General features: G+C 42.7%; 1 long non-coding RNA gene across 1 annotated transcript; it reads right to left on the reverse strand.

Annotated features, from left to right (window-relative positions):
- Nucleotides 1-215: 215 nt before the first annotated feature.
- Nucleotides 216-23,993, reverse strand: LOC138356219 (uncharacterized). The gene is made up of 3 exons (XR_011224256.1): nt 23,805-23,993; nt 10,948-11,069; nt 216-388 (listed from the first exon to the last, which is right to left on the reverse strand). It is a non-coding gene; the product is annotated as an uncharacterized lncRNA (long non-coding RNA).
- Nucleotides 23,994-26,720: the final 2,727 nt, after the last annotated feature.

Consider the following 26,720-nt stretch of genomic DNA (forward strand, 5'->3'; position numbering starts at 1 on the left):
CCTCAAAATTACATTTCTTTCATTCACATTCATGCAGCACAAGGATGAGAAGATAGTGATATCATATATGGCTTGAATACTTCCATATGGAGACTATCTTAAGAAAACAAAAATATAATGAAAATCTCTTAGATTTTTTAAACTGCAAAAGAATTCTTTTGCAGTTATATTGTGGAAATGTTGTATAATTTTACATCCAACAAAACTTACCCATCCTCATCCACGGAGTCAGTGTCTCTCCTGCTTGATCCTGAGGACCCCGCTCTACGACTCATCGCCGATGATGAAGCTCTGGATACACCACGTGAACCACTTCGTAAGACTCCTCTACTCACACTACTTCTCTGTGCTCCCAGAGGTTTACTGGACTTCTGTGAATCCTGTTGGTCTAAAATGCTCGGTTATCAATAGCAGCAAGTGTGAGTCAATTATTTTGCACATGTATAAAATTGTGTGCATATATACACTACGTGTAATATTAGCTATACTGCATGTAGTTACAAGTAGAGAGCCATGCTGACTCTTTTCCATCTTTCTTGTATATATTGTATTATCAAATACTACTGTTTAAAGTATATGGGAAAGTTGCTACATTGCCCCTCGGACATATGGCTATTGGAATATGGCTATACAGTATCTCCTTATGAACAAATTCATAACGTTTCCAAAATATATTTTTTCATAGAATTATTAATCAGAAAGCAAAATGGAAGAAAAACTGGAAAAAGCCAGCGTTGAATGTAATGAAACAACATTTTTGGGGCGAGCCCCGGAAGTTTCCTGAAGTTATCTAAACCGTTGTGTGTTATATTAGTTTGGGGTCATCAGTCACAGGAATCCTTATGCCTACCAGGAACCACGAACCAGAACCTGGCCCCCTCAGAGAGGCGCAGTGTTCATCTATGAGCACAGTGCTCATAGGCCATAGCAGGGAACAATGGCCTATGAGCACTGTACATTTATAGTACAGTACTATGTCATAATTGCCATCGACTAGGGAGAGCCCCCAGAAAGGTAGGCGAAACAAAACAGACCACAATCTAATCAAAATTACGACCTATGTAAACATAGCAAAAGAACTCCCCCAGAAAGAAAACCAACAAAAACACTTCATTAAACTAGCAGCCCTGCTTGTTAGGGCAACCCCACCCCAAAGATGAAGAGGGGCAGCCAACTCTGGTGAGCCAACAGCCCACCACTCCAGTCCTTGTATGATGAAGGCTGCCGACCGGAGGGAGGGAGGGAGGGTAAGTAAAAAACAGGGACTAACCCGGGAGGCAGCAGCAATGCAGATCTCAAGTCGAAGAAGAGACTGACAGCCGGAACAGTCTCCCCAATGCAACACAAAGCCAGAGGGGGCCCTGGATGTTCACGAGATATCTGGCAGCCAGGACACTCCCTGAACGTGAATGCCACGGATAGCTAAGCCCGAGAACTCTGTAAAAGAGCTACTCTAAGTGACCAGCCACAAAGAGCCACGGACCAAAGATAAAAGGTTGAAACGATGAGCCATGGGGGAGCAGTCCGAATGGAGCCGGATCACCAAGCCCCAAGGAAGCCGAATCCAACGCAGCACCTGTCACACCATCGCAAACTCCCGCACTGTGATGTGAGACCAACGTAAGGATAGCCCCCAAAGCCCCTGGCTCGACTGGTGAGCACTGGTCACAAAGCCCTATCTGAGAGACGAGGCAGGCATTTGTGAACACTTCGAGCAAGAGAAAAGGAAGGCGCCATGGCACCGAACCCAAAAAACCCTGAAGAGGAAGCCAGTGATGCAGCAACTGGCGCAAGGACACCAGGGAACAAACCCATCGATCACGAGAGTAGCAAAAGAGTCCGTTCCGGAGATACCAGAACAGCCTACGAACCAACCCATGCCTAGTGGATAAACCAACAGGGCAAAGTTCAGATTCCTGCACAGCTGCTCAAGCAACTCCCAAGTGACCCAGGCCCCCCCTCAAAATAGCTGAAGGCAGAACTGCAACCTTAGGAAAGCTGGAGGAGGGAGAGAAATGGACGCAGTCCGAGAAACCCACACTATCTATCTGGACACTATCTATTTTTATCTATCTGGACCTAAAAAAGGCTTTCGACAGAGTTCCCCATAAGAGGTTGTTCTGGAAACTGGAACATATTGGAAGAGTGACAGGTAAGCTACTAACATGGATGAAAAATTTCCTAACTGACAGAAAAATGAGGGCCATAATCAGAGGCAAGGTATCGGATTGGAGCAATGTCACGAGAGGAGTACCACAGGGTTCAGTTCTTGCACCGGTAATGTTCATTATCTACATAAACGATCTACCAGGGGGAATACAGAAGTACATGAACATGTTTGCTGATGATGCTAAGATTAAGATAATAAGGAAGATAAGAAACCTAGATGATTGTCATGCCCTTCAAAAAAACCTGGACAAAATAAGTATATGGAGCAACACTTGGCAAATGGAATTTAATGTGAATAAATGCCATGTTATGGAATGTGGAATTGGAGAACATAGACCCCACACAACCTGTAAATTATGTGAGAAATTTTTAAAGAATTCTGACAAAGAAAGGGATCTAGGGGTGGTTCTAGATAGAAAACTGTCACCTGAGGATCACATTAAGAACATTGTGCAAGGAGCCTATGCTACACTTTCTAACCTCAGAATTGCTTTTAAATACATGGATGGAGAAATACTAAAGAAATTGTTCACGACTTTTATTAGACCAAAGCTGGAATATGCAGCAGTTGTGTGGTGCCCATATCTTAAGAAGCACATCAACAAACTGGAAAAGGTGCAACGACATGCCACTAAGTGGCTCCCAGAACTGAAGGACAAGAGCTACGAGGAGACGTTAGAGGCATTAAATATGCAAAAACTAGAAGATAGAAGAAAAAGAGGCGATATGATCACTACGTTCAAAATGGTAACAGGAATCGATAAAATTGATAGAGAAGAATTCCTGAGACCCGGAACTTCAAGAACAAGAGGTCATAGATTTAAACTAACAAAACAAAGCTGCCGGAGAAATATACGAAAATTCACTTTTGTAAATGGAGTGGTAGACGGTTGGAACAAGTTAAGTGAGAAGGTGGTGGAGGCCAAGACCGTCAGTAGTTTCAAAGCATTATATGACAAAGAGTGCTGGGGAGACGGGACACCACGAGCGTAGCCCTCATCCTGTAACTACACTTAGGTAATTACACTAGGCCCAGCCAAGTTTGAACCTGGGAGAGGACCAACTGGGACTTCCACCAAGTTACGAGGAGCCTGAACCTAGCAAGCCAGAAAAGAACCAGAACCCTGACCGGCAGGAAGCCCACACCAACCAGTCGTCAAGGTAGGCTAACAGCCAGGAAGACTCTGGTACCTCAGAGTGCACCCAATCAGTGTAAGAGGAACAAAACTCAAACAAAACCGGATTCATAACAGAAGCGTTAACCAGGGATTGGAGGAGGTACGCACCAAGGGCCCTGAACCTCAGCAGGGGTAAGCTGAGAAGAAGAAAAATCTCTGAAAAGACAAATCCGAGGAACCCTAAGTCACACTGAAATGAACCTGGAGGGGAGCCCTACCTACCTATTGCATTTGGCCAGCAGATAAAATGCACATTGTTTACATTGTTTATTATTTTTGTTTATTTTTGGGAATAAAAAAATTTCCATGTCTAAAGTAGCCGTAATATGGATGGGATACCGAGCGATGTAGACTAGGGAGCCAGATGAGTACACAGGGTAAGGTCGCTAGGCACAAAACGGTGCCAAGAACAAACTAGTGAAAATAAGTTCAAATAACCACAGATAGTGAACACAAGACTGAGGGATTACTACACAAAGAACCACAGTCTCATACCCAAGACAAGGCTGCCCGGGGAACACAAGACCGGGAGACATAACCACCACTCACCCTTCCGCAAGGCAACGGAAAGGGTAGAAAAAGACGTATGAAGCAACATGGATGGTACACACATAAGGGGACCACAGGTGGAAGCCGAGTACCCAAAGGAGCATCAGTCATTAGAATGATCTTGTCCAGTGGCAGAGTAGTAAGAAATGGAATGGCAGGAGGCAGGGAAGTAGTGCAGGTTGACACCATACTCAAGATCAAACTTAGAGATAAAGAGCCCGAGAAGCTCAGGGAATGTGTACACTACAGGAATCGTAGCAGACGTGTGGAAACAGGCTAACATAGTTCCAATCTACAAAAGTGGCAGCAGGGAAGACCCCTCAATTATAGACCTGTATCATTGACAAGTGTAATAGTGAAAGTATTGGAAAAACTAATCAAAACTAAATGGGTAGAACACCTAGAGAGAAATGATATAATATCAGACAGACAGTATGGTTTTCGATCTGGAAGATCCTGTGTATCGAATTTACTCAGTTTCTATGATCGAGCCACAGAGATATTACAGGAAAGAGATGGTTGGGTTGACTGCATCTATCTGGCCCTAAAAAAGGCTTTCGACAGAGTTCCACATAAGAGGTTGTTCTGGAAACTGGAAAATATTGGAGGGGTGACAGGTAAGCTTCTATCATGGATGAAAAATTTCTGACAGAAAAATGAGGGCAGTAATCAGAGGCAATGTATCGAAATGGAGAAATGTCACAAGTGGAGTACCACAGGGTTCAGTTCTTGCACCAGTGATGTTTATTGTGTACATAAATGATCTACCAGTTGGTATACAGAATTATATGAACATGTTTGCTGATGATGCTAAGATAATAGGAAGGATAAGAAATTTAGATGATTGTCATGCCCTTCAAGAAGACCTGGACAAAATAAGTAGATGGAGCACCACTTGGCAAATGGAATTTAATGTTAATAAATGTCATGTTATGGAATGTGGAATAGGAGAACATAGACCCCACACAACCTATATATTATGTGAGAAATCTTTAAAGAATTCTGATAAAGAAAGAGATCTAGGGGTGGTTCTAGATAGAAAACTATCACCTGAGGACCACATAAAGAATATTGTGCAAGGAGCCTATGCTATGCTTTCTAACTTCAGAATTGCATTTAAATACATGGATGGCGATATACTAAAGAAATTGTTCATGACTTTTGTTAGGCCAAAGCTAGAATATGCAGCTGTTGTGTGGTGCCAATATCTTAAGAAGCACATCAACAAACTGGAAAAGGTGCAAAGGACATGCTACTAAGTGGCTCCCAGAACTGAAGGGTAAGAGCTACGAGGAGAGGTTAGAAGCATTAAACATGCCAAACTAGAAGACAGAAGAAAAAGAGGTGATATGATCACTACATACAAAATAGTAACAGGAATTGATAAAATCGACAGGGAAGATTTCCTGAGACCTGGCACTTCAAGAACAAGAGGTCTTAGATTTAAACTAGCTAAACACAGATGCCGAAGAAATATAAGAAAATTCACCTTTGCAAATAGAGTGGTAGACGGTTGGGAACAAGTTAAGTGAGAAGGTGGTGGAGGCCAAGACCGTCAGTAGTTTCAAAGCGTTATATGACAAAGAGTGCTGGGAAGACGGGACACCACGAGCATAGCTCTCATCCTGTAACTACACTTAGGTAATTACACTTAGGTAATTACCAGTAGAACGACGGATAAGAGGTGGGTCTGAAGAGTTAAAGTGCAACCCCCGCAAGCACAACGATATGAGTATAAACTTACCAAAACTACTGATGACAACAGCAGTGATGAGGGAAGAACACACTAATGCACACACCACCCCACCCATTTTATAGCAGACATAGCCCACACCTGAGGCATGTCATACGTTGGGAAACGTTGAAGTTACAGGTAAGATCAATGGGCCCATAATCGAAATGAAAATTGACCCAAAAATTGGGAAAGGAATGATAAACTTTCAATCGCCCAGCAGCTATTTGCAAGAAGCAGATGACAAGCCACAGCTGTTGGATGGCGCGTCACAACCAAAGCACCGCCCTGGTGGCCAGTCACAGCAACATAAAACATTACCCAGAAAAGATTCACAAACTGTATAGCTAAAACACCTGCCACAAATAAAACAACGAAACCACTGATTTGAGAGGAGGTAAGAGCAGGGGTACCAAAACCACAATTAAATAACGTGCAATAAAGTATGATGAAACACAAGCAAATAGTTCTCTCTCAGTACTAAACATCCAAGCAAAAAGACTGATGTGTCCGACAAGGGTGCATAAATCACACTGGCAAATATGTTAAAATGAATGCAGACGGGACGGAGGGGACAAAAATGTTTGGAGGAGTTGCTGCTCCTCTGCAGCAACAAACCCCTGCCCAGAAGGAGCAGGAGCAAGAGCTCCAAGTGGAATCCTCCTGAGCCCCGGGAACACTCTGACAAAGGCCCTGCCGCAGAGCCTTCATCCACACCCTCCACCCCAGAAGGAAAGGCAGAATCCAGGGGAAAGGCTTCCAAGAAGGGCATCTGCTAGGTTGACCGAGAAGCCCCAGTGGGAAAACGGGCTCAACCACCTCTACGCCCAAATCAGAAGGTGCAGCCCCCGAAGCCTCCCAAGCTAAACCCTGCCTCGACTCCGAAACCCTTAGACGTTTGGGAGCCGGAAGCAGGTGGAAAGGAGAAGGGTGAACCACACCCATCTGGGGAGGAAGCGGGGGCGTGGATGGAACTAAGGCCGAAGCGACCAACACTCCCAAATCCCTGTCCCTAAAACCCAAGTGGGACAGCTCTGGGGCATCCAACTGGGCAACCAGGCCTGTTGCAAAAAGAGAATCAAGTATGCAATGTGGCTGCTGCCTGATCCCTAAGATCATTAGATAAGTGATAAAGTAAAGCACAAGCAGGGAACAAGTCCCATAAGATTCCAGGTTGTAGATATCCCCAATCCAACAGGCAGCAAGACAGAGGCAGTATGGATGATCGTCTCCATGAGGCAGGAGTGACGAACAACTTACGACTTCACACAGGGCAAAAGTGGACTCAGAAGAAGTATCCACGGAACGACTGAGCCCACAGGGTTTTCCAGGGCCCCGCAGGGTCAATCAGCCCTAAGGAAAGCCCAGGCACTGGGGCCGGCTAAGCCGGTAAAACCCCCGTCTAATAGCAGGCCAACTGACCACTAGTAGCAGGAGACCTCGGGGGCAACAGAGGAGGACCATCAACACCACTTAGGTAGCCTAATAAGAAGCTAGCTGGGCAGACCTCCTCCATTCACAAAATATAAAACACCTGAAAAGGAAACTAAAAGCCCCCAAAGACACACAACAAACTGACAGTCAGAAAGAAGCATTGGCTGTTGCGTTGAAGTAAAGCAGGCTGCGCCAGCCACAAAGTGGGGCAGCACTGCCTCTTCCAGTCAAAAACACTCCCCCACCTGGGGCAAGACAGAAAGTCCAAGACTTTCAGAGCCAGAGCCCAATGTAACCCAAGGGCAAAGACAACCTCAAGCGAGAAAGTCCTCTAATGGGAACTGAGTTCCGAATCCCCCAGGGAAGATAACCCTGAAATGCAAGGGTAGTACTTACGAAGCACCTAGGGAAGACAGTCCTTGCCGCAGACTGCTCCTTGTACAAGAAGACACCTAGTGACCACACCACAAACACTGCTGGTACAGCCACACAGGGCAAAACCCAGAACAAGAATATGAGGCCAGAGGTGACTGATCCGACCACAAGCAGTTCAAGAACTGGGCTGCCAGCTCACTTGAGCCGGCTCTCCCCCTCCCTCAGTCCCCCTTTGGGGTGGTAGAACTAATGAGCAGAGTGCTAGTTGGATGAAGTGTTGCTTGTTTGTTTTCTTTCTGGTTTTCTTTCTTTTACTATGTTTGGACATAGGTCACAATTTTTATCTGACTGTGGTTTGTTTTGATTTGCCTACCGTTCTGGGTCCTTCCCTGGTCGATGGCAATTATGACATACTTTAAATGTGCAGTGCTCATAGGCCATTGTTCTCTGCGCCTCTCTGAGAGGGAGCCAGGTTCTGGTTCGTGGTTCCCGGATAGGCATAAGGACGCCTGTGACTGATGTCCCCAAACTAATATTGCACATATCAAATTGGATAGCTTTAGGGAGCCGACAGGACTCCTCACAGAAAAATTGATACAACACTTTCTACTGGTTGGACGAGGTGTGAACGTTGGCATGTTGGTGATCTGGTCCAGCATCTGACAACACCTGATGTCAACTTTGCTGACAATACAGTATGTGACACACGAATCCAGTGTTCAACATGGATGTTTCTTGGATCATTTATCACTTGTTTTAATGTATTTACTATACTGTACTATGAGTTTTGAATAACTTGATTTACGAGCGCAAAATTCGCAAAACTATGAATCAGTACATTACAGTACTATCAAATTAGGATAATGTTTCTATACCAATTATAATAATATATAGTGCAACTTTGATTCAATAAACTACAGTGGCACCTTGATTAACGAGCAGCTCTATCTACGAGCATTTCGAGTAACGAACGAGCCACTCGCAGCAAATTTGTCTCTATTGACGAGCTTCACCTCTATTAACGCACAAAACCACATGGTGCTTCCAAGCATCTCGCAGGTTCTTGCAAATTTTCGGACGCCTCCGACGCCAGTGTTGTTGTTGTATCATGCACGACAAGCATCCCTCTGCATTTATTTGCGCTTTTTTGGGGGTTTTGTGGTTTTGTGACTACAATTTGTAATGCACAATGTGGCCAAAGAAGCTGCTTGCTAAAGATAATGTTGTCAAGAGGAAGAAAGACACAATTACTGTGGATTTGAAGAAGGAAATTATAGCAAAGCATGAGCGTGGTGTCCGTGTGACTGATCTCACAAGGGAGTGTGGCAGATCCTCATCAACAATTTGCACCATTAGTAAGGGGAGGAGGAGGTAAGGGAGGATGCTGCCTCTTCCACTGAGATCAGGGAAGTCTTGGGAATGTTTGAAAAGGTGACCGCATTCTTGGAAAAGCATCACCCTGATAAAGCAGTGACAACTCGATGTGTGAACATGTTTAATGACAATTTGTTGTCTTGTTTTAGGGATATCCTAAAACAAAGACAAAAGCAATTGTCAATAGATACGTTCTTTGCAAAAGTAGAGAAAAGAAGAGCCAGTGATAGTGAACCACAACCCGGTCCCAGTGGGGTGAAATTCCCAAGAAGAGAGAGCCTGCCTGACTCAGAGGTGGATTCTCCTTCCACACCATAACCCCTCTCCTCCTTCCCACCTCCCCATCGTCTCCCTCAAGCCAGCAACTACTCTTCATAAGGTAAAGTAAACATGAAAACCGTACAACAAAACATTTATAATTACATGTGCAGTATTATATTTACATTATAAAATGTCATACAAGTATGGATGTTTTTGGGAGTGGAACAGATTAAATTTATTTCCTTTATTTTAAATGGGGAAATTTGTTTCTTAAGACGAGTTTTCCACATAACGAGCTCGGTGCCACAACGGATTAAACTCGTTAATCGAGGTGCCACTGTATATAATGCAACATCGATTCAACAAACTACCGTACAGTATCCATTTAATTTAACGAGTGAATATAACTGTCAAGATTTAAATTTTAACCATGAATAACAAAGAAGGCTAAGTAAAGAAATAAAAACAATTGAGCTAAGGTTGCAAGAATCATATAAAATCCAGGAGAGACTGAGAGCAAAAGGACAAAAGTGAAAGAGAGAGAGGAATCCTAAATACTTTTTCTCCTATGAAAAATCTAGAACAAAAATTACATCTTGCATTGGAACCTTGCACAAGAGTGATGGAATCTTCACAGATAACAGCAAAGAAATGAGTGAAAACTGAGGTTACAGTGTGATTCTGTTTTCAGTGAACCCTGAACACATTACAGACCAATGAACCAAACAAACTTTTTATTAAGGCAACACCACCACCAAGCCATATATATCAGATGTTACCCTAGCCCCACTTGACTTTGAAGTAGCTATAGGCAGCATGCCCATGCACTCTGCACCAGGCCCAGGCACCATTGTGCCAGGCACCAGCATGGAACGTAATAAAATGTCAGTTTCTGGGTGAGCCCCGGAGGCTATCTTGAGGTTATCTTGAGATGATTTTGGAGCTTTTAGTGTTCCCGCGGCCTGGTCCTCGACCAGGCCTCCACCCCCAGGAAGCAGCCCGTGACAGCTGACTAACACCCAGGTACCTATTTTACTGCTAGGTAACAGGGGCATAGGGTGAAAGAAAGTCTGCCCATTGTTTCTCACCGGCGCCCGGGATCGAACCCCGGACCACAGGATCACAAGTCCAGCGTGCTGTCCGCTCAGCTGACCAGCTCCCTAAAACTATCACACTGATATAGTGCTATATTAGTTGGGTCATTAGTTGTAGAGGTCTAGTTGCCTACCGGGGACCGAGAGCCAGAACCTAGCCCCCTCAAGGAGGCGCAGGGAGCAATGGCTCCTGAACACTTTACATTTAAAGTATGTCATACTTACCATAGACTAGGGAAGGCACCCAGAAAGGTAAGCGAATAAAAACAGACCACTACCTGGTTGAACGTTGTCAACTACATCCTCAAAAACATAAGAACCCCCCCCCCCCCTTCTAAAGAAAACAAAGAAGAAAAACTTCGTCCAACAAGCTCCCTGCTCATTAGTGCTGCTCGCCCCTCTACTTACAGCATCCTCCCTCCCTCTCTACTTATAGCTTCATCTCTCCCTCTCTCTACACTTATTTACTTATTACTTCCTCCCTCCCTCTCCACTTATAGCACCCTCCCTCCCTCTCTACTTATAGCACCCTCCCTCCCTCTCCACTTATAGCACCCTCCCTCCCTCTCTACTTACAGCACCCTCCCTCCCTCTCTACTTATAGCACCCTCCCTCCCTCTCTACTTATAGCACCCTCCCTCCCTCTCTACTTACAGCACCCTCCCTCCCTCTCTACTTACAGCACCCTCCCTCCCTCTCTACTTACAGCACCCTCCCTCCCTCTCTACTTACAGCACCCTCCCATCCTTCTGCTATAATAAAGTGCGTACACATCCCATACCTGTCATTTGGTCAGAAGGGCGAGAAGTGTTCATCTTCAAGGGGCCTAAGGGTCTGACTGCCGTGGGGTGTGGCAGTCGTCCAACTGATCCCGATGCCTTGCTCACTGCTGCTCCTGCTGGTCTGATGTGTGAACATTGTAAGTAATTTATACGCAATAAAAGTTAAACATATGAAATAGACATGATCATTTTAAATCACAGTCAGTCAAGGAAGGACTCCCTGGTGCCCTATGATGGGCGTGTCTAATAATGTAAACACCACACTATCATGAAATACAGTCCTGTATTCTATAGTATACAAATCTTACAGTTACCTGATACAAGTAATATTACTGTACTTTATAATATATTCTTAACACTAAGAGCGAGCATTTCCAAAAATTGTGAAAAATACATAAATTTGTGAGTTTCTTCTTTCCAAATAATTTTAAATATCGAATATATATACAGTAGAACAAAATATTTTAAATCATTCTCTTTCTTAGGATTAACATATTTTCCTATAAATTGAACTTTGATACTGATTTTCCTCAAATTTGGATAAAGAAAAAACCTTATTTTTTTATAGTGCAATAACAACAGGAACACTGTTTGGTTGATCTAATATGTCGCCATATATAAGCTTCATATTTTTTAGAACAGCGAAGTTTCACAAATTTAACTATATACATTCTATATATTACACATAATTGAATAACATTACTGCAAAAAACTAGATATAAAACCATTCAAAGACACTAAAATAATTATGTAAAAATGTATTTGGGGCAGCACCTGCCATTCTCAGCTCTCGGCCACAAGGCTGACCTTAGATTCTTTTATGGAGCACAATAGTGTAGATAGTTATAAACAACATGTATATATAGTGTAATATAGTGTAAGCTCATAATTGCAGGCGGCTACCCGGGGATGACCTTCAAACATGCCGCCAATTTAAGGTGTGGCTTGGTAGAGTGCCTGGGGCTATCTACTTATGGGCAGAGTTAGCTAGTTGGTCCCCAATATATACCCAGGGTACTGTACACAGACAGAGAGAAGACAGGAGAACAGCCAGCAGAGCAGAGAAAAGGACAGCATAGCCAGCGAGGCTGTCAGCTGGACAGGGCTGGACAGTCTCTGTCAACTGCAGACCCTCCCTTCCCCCCTTCTCAATCCAACTATAGGCAGACACTTGGTGAGTTGAACATAAAAGGTGACTTAGTCGTGTTTACTAGTTTTGTGTGACTATCAGGGGCAGACAGCTGTAGTGGTCTCGAATTCTGGTGTAATGACTCACTTTGTACATTAATAATGAACCTTCAGTTCGATTGCTTGAATTCTGATATTTTTCATGCTAAATAAATAATTGATTCACTTACTTTTAATTTGATTTTGTGTTCCAGAGTTCTTGGAATTTCTGATATATGGCAAACTAGAGTTAGTGACTAAAAGAACCTTGCCTGAAACATGATTCCAGTTAAATCATGCTAATAATGACCTGTTGATACATCTTTGAGAATTTTGTGATATCAACAAGTTTCATTCCTTGTCTGGTATGTAATGGTCTTGAATAGATGGTGGCAGCCTTTCTACTTCTACTCTCTACTTCTACTTATCTACCCTTCTACCTCTACATCTACCACTACCTCTCCTACTCACCTCCTTCTCCCTCTCCTCTCCCTCCCCTTCTGTCCCTTTCACCTGACGACCCTCCTTACTCCTCCCTCCTCCCTACCGCCCCCACCCCAAACCCTCACCAATTACTGCATTATTCATCACTTTCCTTTCGTTTCTCTGATTCGTTCGTGGCAGTGAATTGTTCTAGAATTCTCTTGAGTCGCAGGTAGCTGATCAGGTTACAAGGCCCTGTGTTCGTGATACCTAGGTAATCAAATATCTAGGTCACAAGGTGTTGAATTAGACAGGCTGCAGTAGGGACTCTGGGGGGGGGGGGATGGGCCGCTGTAGAATAGCTAACTGCGAGGAGGGATAATGGACAAAAGAGAGCTATTTCCCCCAATCCCCCATTAGAATAGTTAACTAGGGGTGGGATAATGGACTAGAGAGCTATTTCCCCCCACCTCCCCGTTACTCACGGGTAGTGCAGCAGCTCACAGCACCACCGTGCAGCACGTGCCTTCGTGCTTCAATTAATAATGAAAAAAATATATAAATGACTGCAATTATTTTGCAATGATAGTGTCATAGAAGATCCTGACTGTGATAAAGACTATATACATGTTTCAGACATCAGTGAATACAATGCTGGTTATGATGTTCACAGTGGGAGGCAGACATTCCCAGCACACAGCCACGGTTTCGTGCATCTACGCATCATGAAACCGGTTCTCATGTTTGTTTGGAAAATGTACTTGAGGATAATTATTCATATTCATGATTTAGTGACAGGAATCTCATAATAATAGTAGTGTTGTGGCTAGATTCAGCAATGTGAGTGATGTATTGTAGGAATTTTGTCGTGTCAAGTGGATTTGTCTGCTTCATACCTGCTTGATGAGGTTCTGGGAGTTCTTCTATTCCCCAAGCCCGGCCCGGGACCAAGCTTGACTTGTGAGAGTTTGGTCCACCAGGTTGATGCTTGGAGCGGCCCGCAGGCCCACATACCCATCACAACCCGGTTGGTCCGGCACTCCTTGGAGGAAACTATCTAGTTTCCTCTTGAAGATGTCCACGGTTGTTCCGGCAATATTTTTTATGCTCGCTGGGAGGATGTTGAACAACCGCGAACCTCTGATGTTTATACAGTGTTCTCTGTGCCTATGGCACCTCTGCTCTTCACTGGTTCTATTCTACATTTTCTTCCATATCGTTCACTCCAGTATGTTGTTATTTTACTGTCCAGATTTGGGACCTGGCCCTCCAGTATTTTCCATGTGTATATTATTTGATATCTCTCTCGTCTCCTTTCTAGTGAGTACATTTGGAGACTTCGAGACGATCCCAATAATTTAGATGCTTTATCTCGTTTATGTATCCCGTATATGTTCTCTGTACTCCCTCTATTTCAGCAATCTCTCCAGCTCTGAATGGGGAAGTGAGTACTGAGCAGTATTCAAGACAGGACAGCACAAGTGATTTGAAAAGTACAACCATTGTAATGGGAGCCCTGGATTTGAAAGTTCTCGTAATCCATCCTATCATTTTTCTGGCTGACACAATATTTGCTTGGTTATGCTCCCTAAACGTTAGGTCGTCAGACATCATTATTCCCAAATCCTTGACATGTTGCTTTCCTACTATGGGCAAATTTTATTGCGTTTTGTACCCTGTTTAAGGTTCTCATTTTTACCGTATCTGAGTACAGTATCTGGACAAATCCATAAGGGGCGTGGCGAGGACGTCGGTTCGAATCCTCATCACGGCCCTTGTGGATTTGTTCATTTGATGCATCACGCTATTGTGATTTCTGTGTGTAATGAAACAGTACCTGGAATTTATCGCTGTTAAACATCATATTATTTTCCGATGCCCAGTCGAAAACTTTATTAATATCTGTTTGTAGTTTTTCAATGTCTTCAGCAGAGGTAATTTTCATGCTGATTTTTGTGTCATCTGCATAAGATGACATAAAGCTGTGCCTTGTATTTGAGTCTATATCTGATATGAGAATAAGGAAAAAGCAGTGGTGCAAGGACTGTACCTTGAGGTACTGAGCTTTTAACTGTGCTTGGACTCGATTTTATATGGCCGACTGTTACTCTTTGTGTTCTGTTCAATAGAAAATTGAGTATCCAGCATCCTACTTTACCAGTTATTCCCACTGACCTCATTTTGGTCACATTTATCGAATGCCTTTGCGAAATCCGTTTATACTACATCTGCATTCTGCTCTTCTTCTAATGCCTCAGTGATTTTGTCGTAATGGTCAAGTAGCTGTGAGAGGCATGATCTGCTCTAAATATATGTTGGCCTGGATTGTGGAGGTCATTGGTCTCCATGAAACTAGTGACCTGACTCTTGATCACTCTCAAATACTTTTTTTATGTGGGACGTGTGTGCAACTGGTCTATAATTCTTTGCCAATGCTTTGCTCCCTCCCTTGTATAGAGGGGCTATGTCTGCTGCTTTAAGCGCATCTGGTATCCCGTGTCCAAGCTCTTCCTCCACACTATACTGAGTGCCTGTGCTACTGGCACTTTGCATTCCTTTATAAATATTGAATTCCACGAGTCTGGACCCGGGGCTGAGTGCATGGGCATGTTGTCAATTTCTCTTTCAAAATCTGTCATGTTCGTGTGTTAATATCAGTTATATTTACAGGGGTTTGGATACCACGCATAAAGAAGTTGTCCGGTTCTTCTACTTTCATGTTGTTTATCGGAGTGCTAAACATGTCCTCATACTGCTTTTTAAGGATTTCACTAATTTCTTTGTCATCCTCAAAATATGAACCTGCACTAGTACGAATAGGTCCAATACTGGCAGTGATTTTTGCTTTTGATTTAGCATATATGAAGAAATATTTTGGGTTTTTCTTTATTTCTTGAACTGCTTTCTGTTCTAGTTGCCTTTCTTCAATCTGATGTGAATGCTTCAGTCTCTGTTCAATTTCTTCAATCTCCACGTTTTAATTATTCCTTCTTTGTATGGAGAGTCGTGTCTGTTTAAGCATTTCCGTTAATTTTCTTTCTTCTTTTGTAGTATCGTCTGCTTTCTTTTTCTATGTTGGACCTCTGTCTGGCTTTCCTTAAAGGAACATGTTTCAGACAGACTTCATAGGCTTCAGAAGTCAGTTTCTCTATTCATTGTGTAGGATTTTTTACTTGGATCATTTTCCCATTGAATGTTTGTAAGTTCCCTGTTTATTTTCTCCCAGTCTATCCTTTTATTATTAAAAATGAATTTATTGAATAACCCTTCTCGCTTGTTGTTTCTCTTAGGCCTACTACCGTTATTAATGTTTGCACTTCAATGAGCTTGTGGTCCGAGTACGTAGTGTCTGAGACAGTAATGTCTGATTAGCTCATCATTGTTTGCGAATACGAGGTCCAGCGTGTTCTCATTCCTAGTCCGTTCTATAATCTGCTGACTGAGCGAGAATTTGTCACAGAATCTCAGTAGTTCTCTGACCTGTGATTGGTTATTTCCAAGTCGATTTCCTGCTTATGTTATTGTTTACTATTCTCCATTGTAAACTGGGTAGATTGAAGTCTCCAAGGAAGATAATATCTGGTACTGAGTTTGCTAGGTTATCAAGGATATTTTCTATTTTGTGGATCTGCTCAGTAAATTCCTCAACTGATGCATCTGGCAGTTTGTATATTAGAATAATAATTAGATTTATATTTTCTACCTTGATTCCAAGTACCTCTACCACCTCATCAGTCGTTTTCAGGAGCTCTGCACATGCCAGTTCCTCTTTAATATACAGACCTACTCCTCCACTTGACCTAATTACTCTGTCCCATCTATATAGATTATAATTTGGGATCCAGATATCTCTATCCATGTGGTCTTTTGTGTGGGTTTCTGTAAATGCACCAAATATCGAGTTCGATTCTATTAGAAGGCCACTTATGAACTTCACTTTACTTCTTGATTTGATTTTAGACCTTGTATGTTTGCAAATATGAATAATTTCCCATATTGTGTGTCACTTCTGGTGGGCTTTGGTAGTTCTCCCCTCTCTCCACCCATGTCCAGGGCGTGTTGTTTTGGTAGTGGTTCATCCAGTTTTGGTAGTAGTGTGGTTGTTGTGTGGTTTAGTACCTGGGTACTTGTTGATGACTTGTATTCCAGTCCCAGGGGTGGAACCTGCCTGTAGCGTGTGGCATTATGCTGTGCTTTGAATTCATTACCACACCCACCATACCTGCTCATAGTAAGTTATGGTGCATAAAAATGTAGATAGCTATATATAATGGGTGTATGTAGTGTAATAACAACAACAACTGTATGGTTTTTTGTTCAGAATATAATATTATGCTCATATTAATGACAAATATATCTGTGTACATTGATGTTTTTCATGTTCTGAGATATAAATAACATTATTGACAACCAAATGCATCATTTAGTGCAAAATCAATGGCAAAAATATTAGAAATATAAAGAAAATATAAAATATTCAATTCATGCAGTTATAATTTCAAACAAAACATGCAGAACAAGACCGAACTCTGATAACTGGTTACAATGTTATTAAACCCTCAAAAACTGTTTGGTGGTTAATAATGGTGCATGAAAATTTGCATACACTAGGTATATATAAAATGTGTATATAGAGAGGCCTAATGTGTATATAGAGGGGCCTACGAGGCCCCATACGGGGCCTCGTAGCCTGGTGGATAGCGCGCAGGACTCGTAATTCTGTGGCGCGGGTTCGATTCCCGCACGAGGCAGAAACAAATGGGCAAAGTTTCTTTCACACGGAATGCCCCTGTTACCTAGCAGTAAATAGGTACCTGGGAGTTAGTCAGCTGTCACGGGCTGCTTCCTGGGGGTGGAGGCCTGGTCGAGGACCGGGCCGCGGGGACACTAAAGCCCCGAAATCATCTCAAGATAACCTCAAGATAGAGTAATAAAAGCAAAAATCATGTGTTGAAAGTAATGAGATGCTTCTTTCTGGAGGAAAAGGTCACATCAGTTGCGGAGGTTCTCTTTGGTCTACCAGGGACCAGAGCCAGGTCCCTGATCTCTACCTTATCTACATACCTGCCTCTACTTGATCTACATACATGCCTCCCCTTGATCTACATACCTGCCTCTACCTGATCTACATACCTGCCTCCCCATAATCTACATACCTGCCTCTACCTGAGTGACATACCTGCCGCTATCCAAGTGACATACCTGCCTCTCCCTGAGTGACATATCTGCCGCTACCTGAGTGACATACCTGCCGCTACCTGAGTGACATATCTGCCGCTACCTGAGTGACATACCTGCCGCTACCTGAGTGACATATCTGCCGCTACCTGAGTGACATACCTGCCACTACCTGAGTGACATACCTGCCTTTACCTGAGTGACATACCTTCCTCTACCTGGGTGACATACCTGTCTCTACCTGAGTGACATACCTGCCTCTACCTGGGTGACATACCTGCCTCTACCTGAGTGACATACCTTCCTCTACCTGAGTGACATACCTGCCACTACCTGAGTGACATACCTGCCTCTACCTGAGTGACATACCTGCCTCTACCTGAGTGACATACCTGCCTCTACCTGAGTGACATACCTGCCTCTACCTGGGTGACATACCTGCATATTGTTGCATCAATGTAAAAATACAGTGGAACCTCGACTTACGAATGCCCCTACTTACGAATTTTTCGATTTACGACCCCAATTTTGTTGGAAAATTCGGCTCGACCTTTGCCTCGACTTGCGACTTTGTTGATTCACATATGCGTCGACTAAGCGTGCAGAGCGCTTCAGTTTACCAATCTCTCTCGCCAAGTAACGACTGCACTAAAATTCTTTATAAAGAATTTCATTGTTTTTCTGTTTTTGGTTTTTGAACATGAGAGTAATTATTACATATCACTCCATGGGTCCCAAGAAAGTCAGTGGTAAGGTTCAACCTAAGAAAATAGTTGTGAGTAGAGGCAGTAGAGGATGTCCCTTCCTCATTAAGAAAATGTGTGAAGTATGGGAAGAACTGCAGTTTTGTTGAAAAAACTCACCCAGATAAACGCAGGCGATGAGTCACAATAACGTGGCTGAAGTATGTTGACCAGACCACACACTAGAAATTGAAGGGACGACTACGTTTCGGTCCGTCCTGGACCATTCTCAAGTCGATTGAGAATGGTCTTGAGATAATAATCGACTTGAGAATGGTCCAGGACGGACCGAAACGTCGTCGTCCCTTCAATTTCTAGTGTGTGGTCTGGTCAACAATCACCCAGATAAAGCTGGTGCAGGCCGTTGCAATTACCTTTTAAATAACAGTGTGATGTCTCACTACTTGCAAGTGTTAAAATGTAGGGAAAAACAAGTGTCTTTAGGCAGATTCTGTCTTAGTAAGACAAGCAAGTAGTGAGCCACAACCAGGTCCTAGTGGTATGCCTGCAAAATGTAGGAGAAAGAATACCCCAGAAAAGTCCTCACTGCCTGATGTTATAATGGAAGGGGACTCCCCTTCCAAACAGTAACACTCTTCCTCCTCCTCCCCCCCTTCTCACTGTCTTCCATGTGCCAACAAGCGTAATCAATTAAGGTAAGCTATAACTTGTGCATACTATAATACAAAATATGTGTGTATTATGTATGAAATGTATTTTGAAGTTAATTTTTGGAAGTGTAGAATGGATTAATTCAATTAGCATTATTTCTCATGGGAAAATTCATTTCAAGTTACGACCCGTCTCTGGGAACGGATTAAATATGTAAATGGAGGTACCACTGTACCAATCTTATGTAATCTCACAAACCCACTGTACCTCTTAGTGTTTAAGTAAGTAGGAAGTGGAGTCATTAATTGTAGTGATCTTATCTTGAGGTTATCTTGAGATGATTTCGGGGCTTTTTAGTGTCCCCGCGGCCCGGTCCTCGACCAGGCCTCCAGCCCCAGGAAGCAGCCCGTGACAGCTGACTAACACCCAGGTACCTATTTTACTGCTAGGTAACAGGGGCATAGGGCGAAAGAAACTCTGCCCATTGTTTCTCGCTGGCGCCTGGGATCGAACCCAGGACCACAGGATCACAAGTCCAGCGTGCTGTCCGCTCGGCCGACCGGCTCCCTGACCGGTGATGAATACAATAACTGAGTAAAAGTAACAACCAGTCAGTATTTCCTCTACTTTTTACTTTCACTTTACAATTTTTGTATCCCAGTCATATTTACATTTTCATTACCCACTGTACAGTAAATACCTGTAAATGAGGTAGCCCTTGTTAATGATTCAGTTCAAGACACATTTTACTGCATAAAACCAATGGAGATATATATTGTGTGTAGAGAGAAAAAGGAGCAGCAATAGTAATCTTATCTATGATAAACATGCTTAGATCATAAAATATCTTCATGCTTTTATGTATTGTTTGCTTATTAAATTAAATTCCTTTGAAATCTGGTGTATCTGCTTCACCCTGATCACTTGGGAATGAATTTAATTTGATCGATTTGAAAAGGTGTTTATACCTGCTTCCAGGGGCTGGTATTCGACTACTAGGAGCAGGTAAACGACTCTTGCTGCTTCCACTATTTGTTTTCACTTCATTTGACATAACTTGAAAAATTTTGAAGTTTCTGAAAATCAAATATATCCTAGAAACGTTCTACATATATAGTACGTACTGTAATAGATCAATTTGCTAGAATGAAGCCTAGACAAAAGAAACCTGTAAAGTAGTGCCAATTGGTCTACAACCACATTCCAATTAGATAAGGTGCTGGATGTCTAGGAGATCATGCCTGCCCCAGGGCTCGAACATAGCAAAAATCACTTGCAGGGCCAAGAGTGTTACCACTGTTCAACAAGGACGTGACGTGTCCATGAAAGGATACAGGTAATGCTATACATAACACAGCTTAAAACAAAATTTAGAAACTATTTAACCTAATTCAACCTAATAATATACTCTATTACATTCAGTTTTAATAACTAGAAAAGAAGTCATCTTTGATGCATGAAACCATTTGACTGTATCCCATATGAAAGCAATAGTTCACACGAATAAGATAACTTCACACCCAAGATAACTTCTGTTCCAACAAATGTTAAAACTTACCCATTTACAGTTGCATATACAGTATCGTTAGCTTAAGCTTACTTGGGTTGGTTTTAAATCCATTAGGGAATGTTTTAGGTACAACGTTACCTATATCGTATACTGGGCCGGCCTGGGTTCGTATCCTGGCCGGGAAGGATTGACTGGGCGCCACTCCTTAACTTTGGCCTCTGTTCACCCAGCGGTGAACGAGTACCTGGTTGTTAAACGATTTGGCAAGTCATATACCAGGGAAAATTAGGAATAAGGACTTGCCCGAAACACTACGCATGCTAGTGGCTGTACAGGAATGTCATTTTTTTTTTTTAATTATCAGGGGAAAGTGCCAAATTATAGACTTTATAGCACTTGGAAGGGGGTCAGGATAAGGATCTGGGATGGGTCAGTGGGACGGAATGGTACCCTAACCACTTGGATGGTCAGAGATTGAACGCCAACCTACAAGAAGCGAGATTGTCACTCTACCGTCCAGTCAAAGTGGTAATTAGGTGCAAGAATGTAACAACTCGTGTATATATAAATAAAATAAAAAATAAAACAAAATATCCACCTACCCTAACCCAACTCTAATATCCAACCCCTACCCTAACCCTAACCTAACAATATATAAAATTATTATTTTTTTTTTTTTGAGATATATACAAGAGTTGTTACATTCTTGTAGAGCCACTATTACGCGTAGCATTTCGGACAGGTCCCTGGAATACGATCCCCGCTGCGAAGAATCGTTTTTACAACCAAGTACACATTTTACTGTTGAGTTAAACAGAGGCTACAGTTAAGGAATTGCACCCAGTAAATCCTCCCCAGCCAGGATACGAACCCATGACAAAGCGCTCGCGGAACGCCAGGCAAGTGTCTTACCACTACACCACGGAGACTTATTCCGATTAAAAACCCTGCCTTGACCCAGTGGCCAGTATAGGATGTGGCTGTTCCCTGTAGAAGGAACCTGTATACAACTCCTGCTCTTGTTAGGCAAGGTCACTACAGAGGCAAGAGGCTCTCTTATGTATTTTGTCCATACAATGATATACACGAGTAAGAGTATGACTGACATACACACAAGAGCAAGAGTATGACTGACATAGACAAGAGTAAGAGTATGACTGACATACACACAAGAGTAAGAGTATGACTGACACAGACAAGAGTAAGAGTATGACTGACATACACACGAGTAAGAGTATGACTGACATACACACAAGAGCAAGAGTATGACTGACATACACACAAGAGCAAGAGTATGACTGACATACACACAAGAGTAAGAGTATGACTGACATACACACAAGAGTAAGAGTATGACTGACATACACACAAGAGTAAGAGTATGACTGACATACACACAAGAGTAAGAGTATGACTGACATACACACAAGAGTAAGAGTATGACTGACATACACACAAGAGTAAGAGTATGACTGACATACACACAAGAGTAAGAGTATGACTGACATACACACAAGAGTAAGAGTATGACTGACACAGACAAGAGTAAGAGTATGACTGACATACACACAAGAGTAAGAGTATGACTGACATACACACAAGAGTAAGAGTATAACTTGAGACACACACACGAGTAAGAGTATGACTTGAGACACACACACGAGTATGACTTGAGACACACACGACTAAGAGTATGACTTGAGACACACACACGAGTATGACTTGAGACACACACAAGAGTAAGAGTATGACTGACATACACACAAGAGTAAGAGTATGACTGACATACACACAAGAGTAAGAGTATGACTGACATACACACAAGAGTAAGAGTATGACTGACATACACACAAGAGTAAGAGTATAACTTGAGACACACACACGAGTATGACTTGAGACACACACACGACTAAGAGTATGACTGACATACACACAAGAGTAAGAGTATAACTTGAGACACACACACGAGTAAGAGTATGACTTGAGACACACACGACTAAGAGTATGACTTGAGACACACACACGAGTAAGAGTAAGACTTGAGACACACACACGACTAAGAGTATGACTTGAGACACACACACGAGTAAGAGTAAGACTTGAGACACACACACGACTAAGAGTATGACTTGAGACACACACGAGTAAGAGTAAGACTTGAGACACACACACGACTAAGAGTATGACTTGAGACACACACACGAGTAAGAGTATGACTTGAGACACACACGAGTAAGAGTAAGACTTGAGACACACACACGAGTAAGAGTAAGACTTGAGACACACACACGAGTAAGAGTAAGACTTGAGACACACACACGAGTAAGAGTAAGACTTGAGACACACACACGACTAAGAGTAAGACTTGAGACACACACACGACTAAGAGTATGACTTGAGACACACACACGAGTAAGAGTATGACTTGAGACACACACACGAGTAAGAGTAAGACTTGAGACACACACACGAGTAAGAGTAAGACTTGAGACACACACACGAGTAAGAGTAAGACTTGAGACACACACACGACTAAGAGTAAGACTTGAGACACACACACGACTAAGAGTATGACTTGAGACACACACACGAGTAAGAGTATGACTTGAGACACACACACGAGTAAGAGTATGACTTGAGACACACACACGAGTAAGAGTATGACTAGAGACACACACACGACTAAGAGTATGACTTGAGACACACACGAATAAGAGTATGACTTGAGACACACACACGACTAAGAGTATGACTGACCTACACACACGAGTAAGAGTATGACTTGAGACACACACACGAGTAAGAGTATGACTGACCTACACACACGAGTAAGAGTATGACTTGAGACACACACACGAGTAAGAGTATGACTTGAGACACACACACGACTAAGAGTATGACTTGAGACACACACACGACTAAGAGTAAGACTTGAGACACACACACGACTAAGAGTAAGACTTGAGACACACACACGAGTAAGACTTGAGACACACACACGACTAAGAGTATGACTTGAGACACACACACGAGTAAGAGTATGACTTGAGACACACACACGACTAAGAGTATGACTTGAGACACACACACGACTAAGAGTAAGACTTGAGACACACACACGACTAAGAGTAAGACTTGAGACACACACACGAGTAAGAGTATGACTTGAGACACACAGGAAACACCTCCAGACAACATAACATGAGAGACGTACAACACACACCTGCCACCACACACAGTCCTCTCTTGGTAATGGTTTATAATGAACCTTCTCCAGTGAGTGGTGGGGCTTGTGACTATACTCCCCCCGACCACCAGTGACCACAGGAGCTACAAGAGACCAACAAAGGAGGTGTTGAGAGCCCGGAGCGGCGGTCACGGTCTGGGCGGCGCTCCTTCGCCTACCTATAATAATAATAATAATAATAATTTTTATTTAGGCAAAGGTACATACATAAAGAGATTTTACAAAGTTTGTTGGCTTTATAGATAGAGCTAGACCTCACAATCACAACCTCAATCACAATCACAACCTCACAAGACCTCACAATCGCGATTTAAATTCCGTCTTGGATAATACGTTTAAAAGCTATCTGTTGTTAATTTTTATTCACGTACGATTGATAATTTATATCAGGGAGTTTGTAATCAGTGTATGTGTGGTATTGTGGGTTATGAGAGAACCATATGGGGTTCCCAGGAAGGTCGTGGGTGACCTCCCACTCTTTCCTCATTTACCTTTTGATTTTGATTTATATATATACAAGAAGGTACATTGGGTTTATGAGAGTACATAGCCTTGATGATTTTACATTCTTGTAAAGCCACTAACACGCATAGCATTTCGGGAGTTGAGGGAATTAATTAATTTAATTAAGGGAACCTTAAGGGAATTAACCTGAAAGTGACTGTCTCTCTGGGATGAGGACAGGAAGTCGATGCTTGTCAATGCTTCCTCTTTCTCATATCTTCCAACTGGAATTTAAACTGCAGTAATGTCTTGCTATTTACGGCTACAGCGGGTAGGCGGTTCCATGAGTTTATTACCCTGTAGGTCGATTCGTATATGTCGTTTGTTATTGTGTTGATTTAGGGGCGACGACGATTGTGGGATCGGATGCGCCCCGGCTGCCCGATACCGGGAAATTCAAATTCAAATGTTTATTCAGGTAAAGTAAATAAAATAAAAATAAAATAAAATGTTTATTTAGGTAAGGTACATGCATACAATAAATTTTTACAAAGATTGGTTGACTTATAGATAGAGCTAGTACATACAATGGCTAAAGCCACTATTACGCAAAGCGTTTCGGGCAGGAAAAACACTAAGGACTAAAACTTAATACTCATTGAGATTAAAGTATAAAATGTGTTGAGAAAATATAAAAATAAAAAAGGGGGGAACATGGCAGAAAAATAACAAAAATTAGGTCGACAAACAGCATTGTTTAACAAATAACAGACATGGGTTGACATTATAGGGGTAAGGTAGGTTACAGGGAGTTAATTTAATTAGGTAGTGCTTAGTTTTTATCTTAAACTGGTTGAGAGAGGTACAGTCTTTAACATGGTTGGGAAGGTCATTCCACATTCTGGGCCCCTTGATTTGTAGAGAATTTCTGGTTTGATTAAGTCGTACTCTTGGAATATCAAATAGGTATTTGTTTCTGGTGTGGTGCCCATGGGATGTTACAACCTTCAATGAAGCTTTTAAGGTCAGGATTGGCATTACAGTTCAGCGTTTTATATATGTATAATACACATGAGAGAATGTGCAGTGACTTAATATCTAACATATTCAGAGATTTGAGTAAGGGTACCGAGTGATGTCTAGGGCCAGAGTTGGATATTGTCCTAATAGCAGCTTTGTGTTGAGTAATTAGAGGACGTAAATGATTTTGGGTAGTAGAACCCCAAGCACAAATACCATAGTTGAGATATGGATAGATGAGGGAGTAATAGAGAGTCACCAGGACAGGGCGAGGTACATAATATCTGATCTTAGAAAGAATGCCAACAGTTTTTGAAACTTTTGTTGATATATTTAGAATGTGTCCCTGGAAATTCAATTTGTGGTCAATGAGAACGCCAAGGAATTTGCCATCTATTTTGTTACAAATTTAGGTATTATTTATCCTGAGATTTATTTGATTTGAGGATTTATTACCAAACAAAATATTGACATAAATATTTAAATAGCGGAGGGATGGGGTCCCTATAGTCTCTTCAGACCATAAACCCTACAGGACACATATTTTACAGTCTCCTCAGGCCACGGACATGACGGATGAAGCGGAAGGTATGGCGAAGGATGTCATGATGGGAGTTTTCGTCTCTCACACCTGCCCCATCAAGGAGAACAGGAACCGTGAGGCGGGAAATATTCAGCCTACGAACGGAACTCTGTAGTCTGACGCGAGCGCTATGAAATCGAGGGCAGTGAAGATCGAAGGTGTTCCACTGTATCCTCCTGGGTCGGACACCACTGGCAGTATTGGGAATCTACCAGCCGTAGACAATGGAGATGTGCAGTCAGACAGGTGTGCCCAATCCAGAGGCGAGTGATGACAGTGTCGAGGAGTCGAGAATAATGATGAATCCATGGACGCGGGGAGGAGTCCTCCCGGAGACCCGCCAGAGAAGAGGACCCAAGTGCTGGTTCCATCATTGCGTCTCAACTCGCGAGGCAAACCACCCGAAGTTGCGGGAGAATTTTGGAAAGGTCTAGAGGCACATTTGTAGAGTCATGGAGAGCATGCACCATACCTGCTGCTGCGTCGGCCACCTCATTGCCATTAATACCGATATGTGACGGAACCCATTGGAGATAGATAGACCAATCCGGAGTACCAGAGTATGACAGCAGTTCTCCACGGACCTGTGACACAGTATGACGATGGACTCGTGGACGCCGAGATGATATCAGATGTAGGGCTGTAACTGAGTCCACGTAGAAAACCACTGCAGAGGGCCCTGAAACTTGTCGAAGGAGTCATAAGACTAGTATGATTGCAAACAGTTCCCCGGTCAGGGACGAATGAACAGGGGAGAGTTTCCACGTCAGACAGAAGGAAAAAAGAGCAAAGTATACTGCCACGATGTGGATGGTGGCTGATCTTTGCGGGACCCATTCGTGTAT

This window comes from Procambarus clarkii, chromosome 71, assembly GCF_040958095.1.
Source record: "Procambarus clarkii isolate CNS0578487 chromosome 71, FALCON_Pclarkii_2.0, whole genome shotgun sequence".
NCBI classification, from domain to species: domain Eukaryota; kingdom Metazoa; phylum Arthropoda; class Malacostraca; order Decapoda; family Cambaridae; genus Procambarus; species Procambarus clarkii.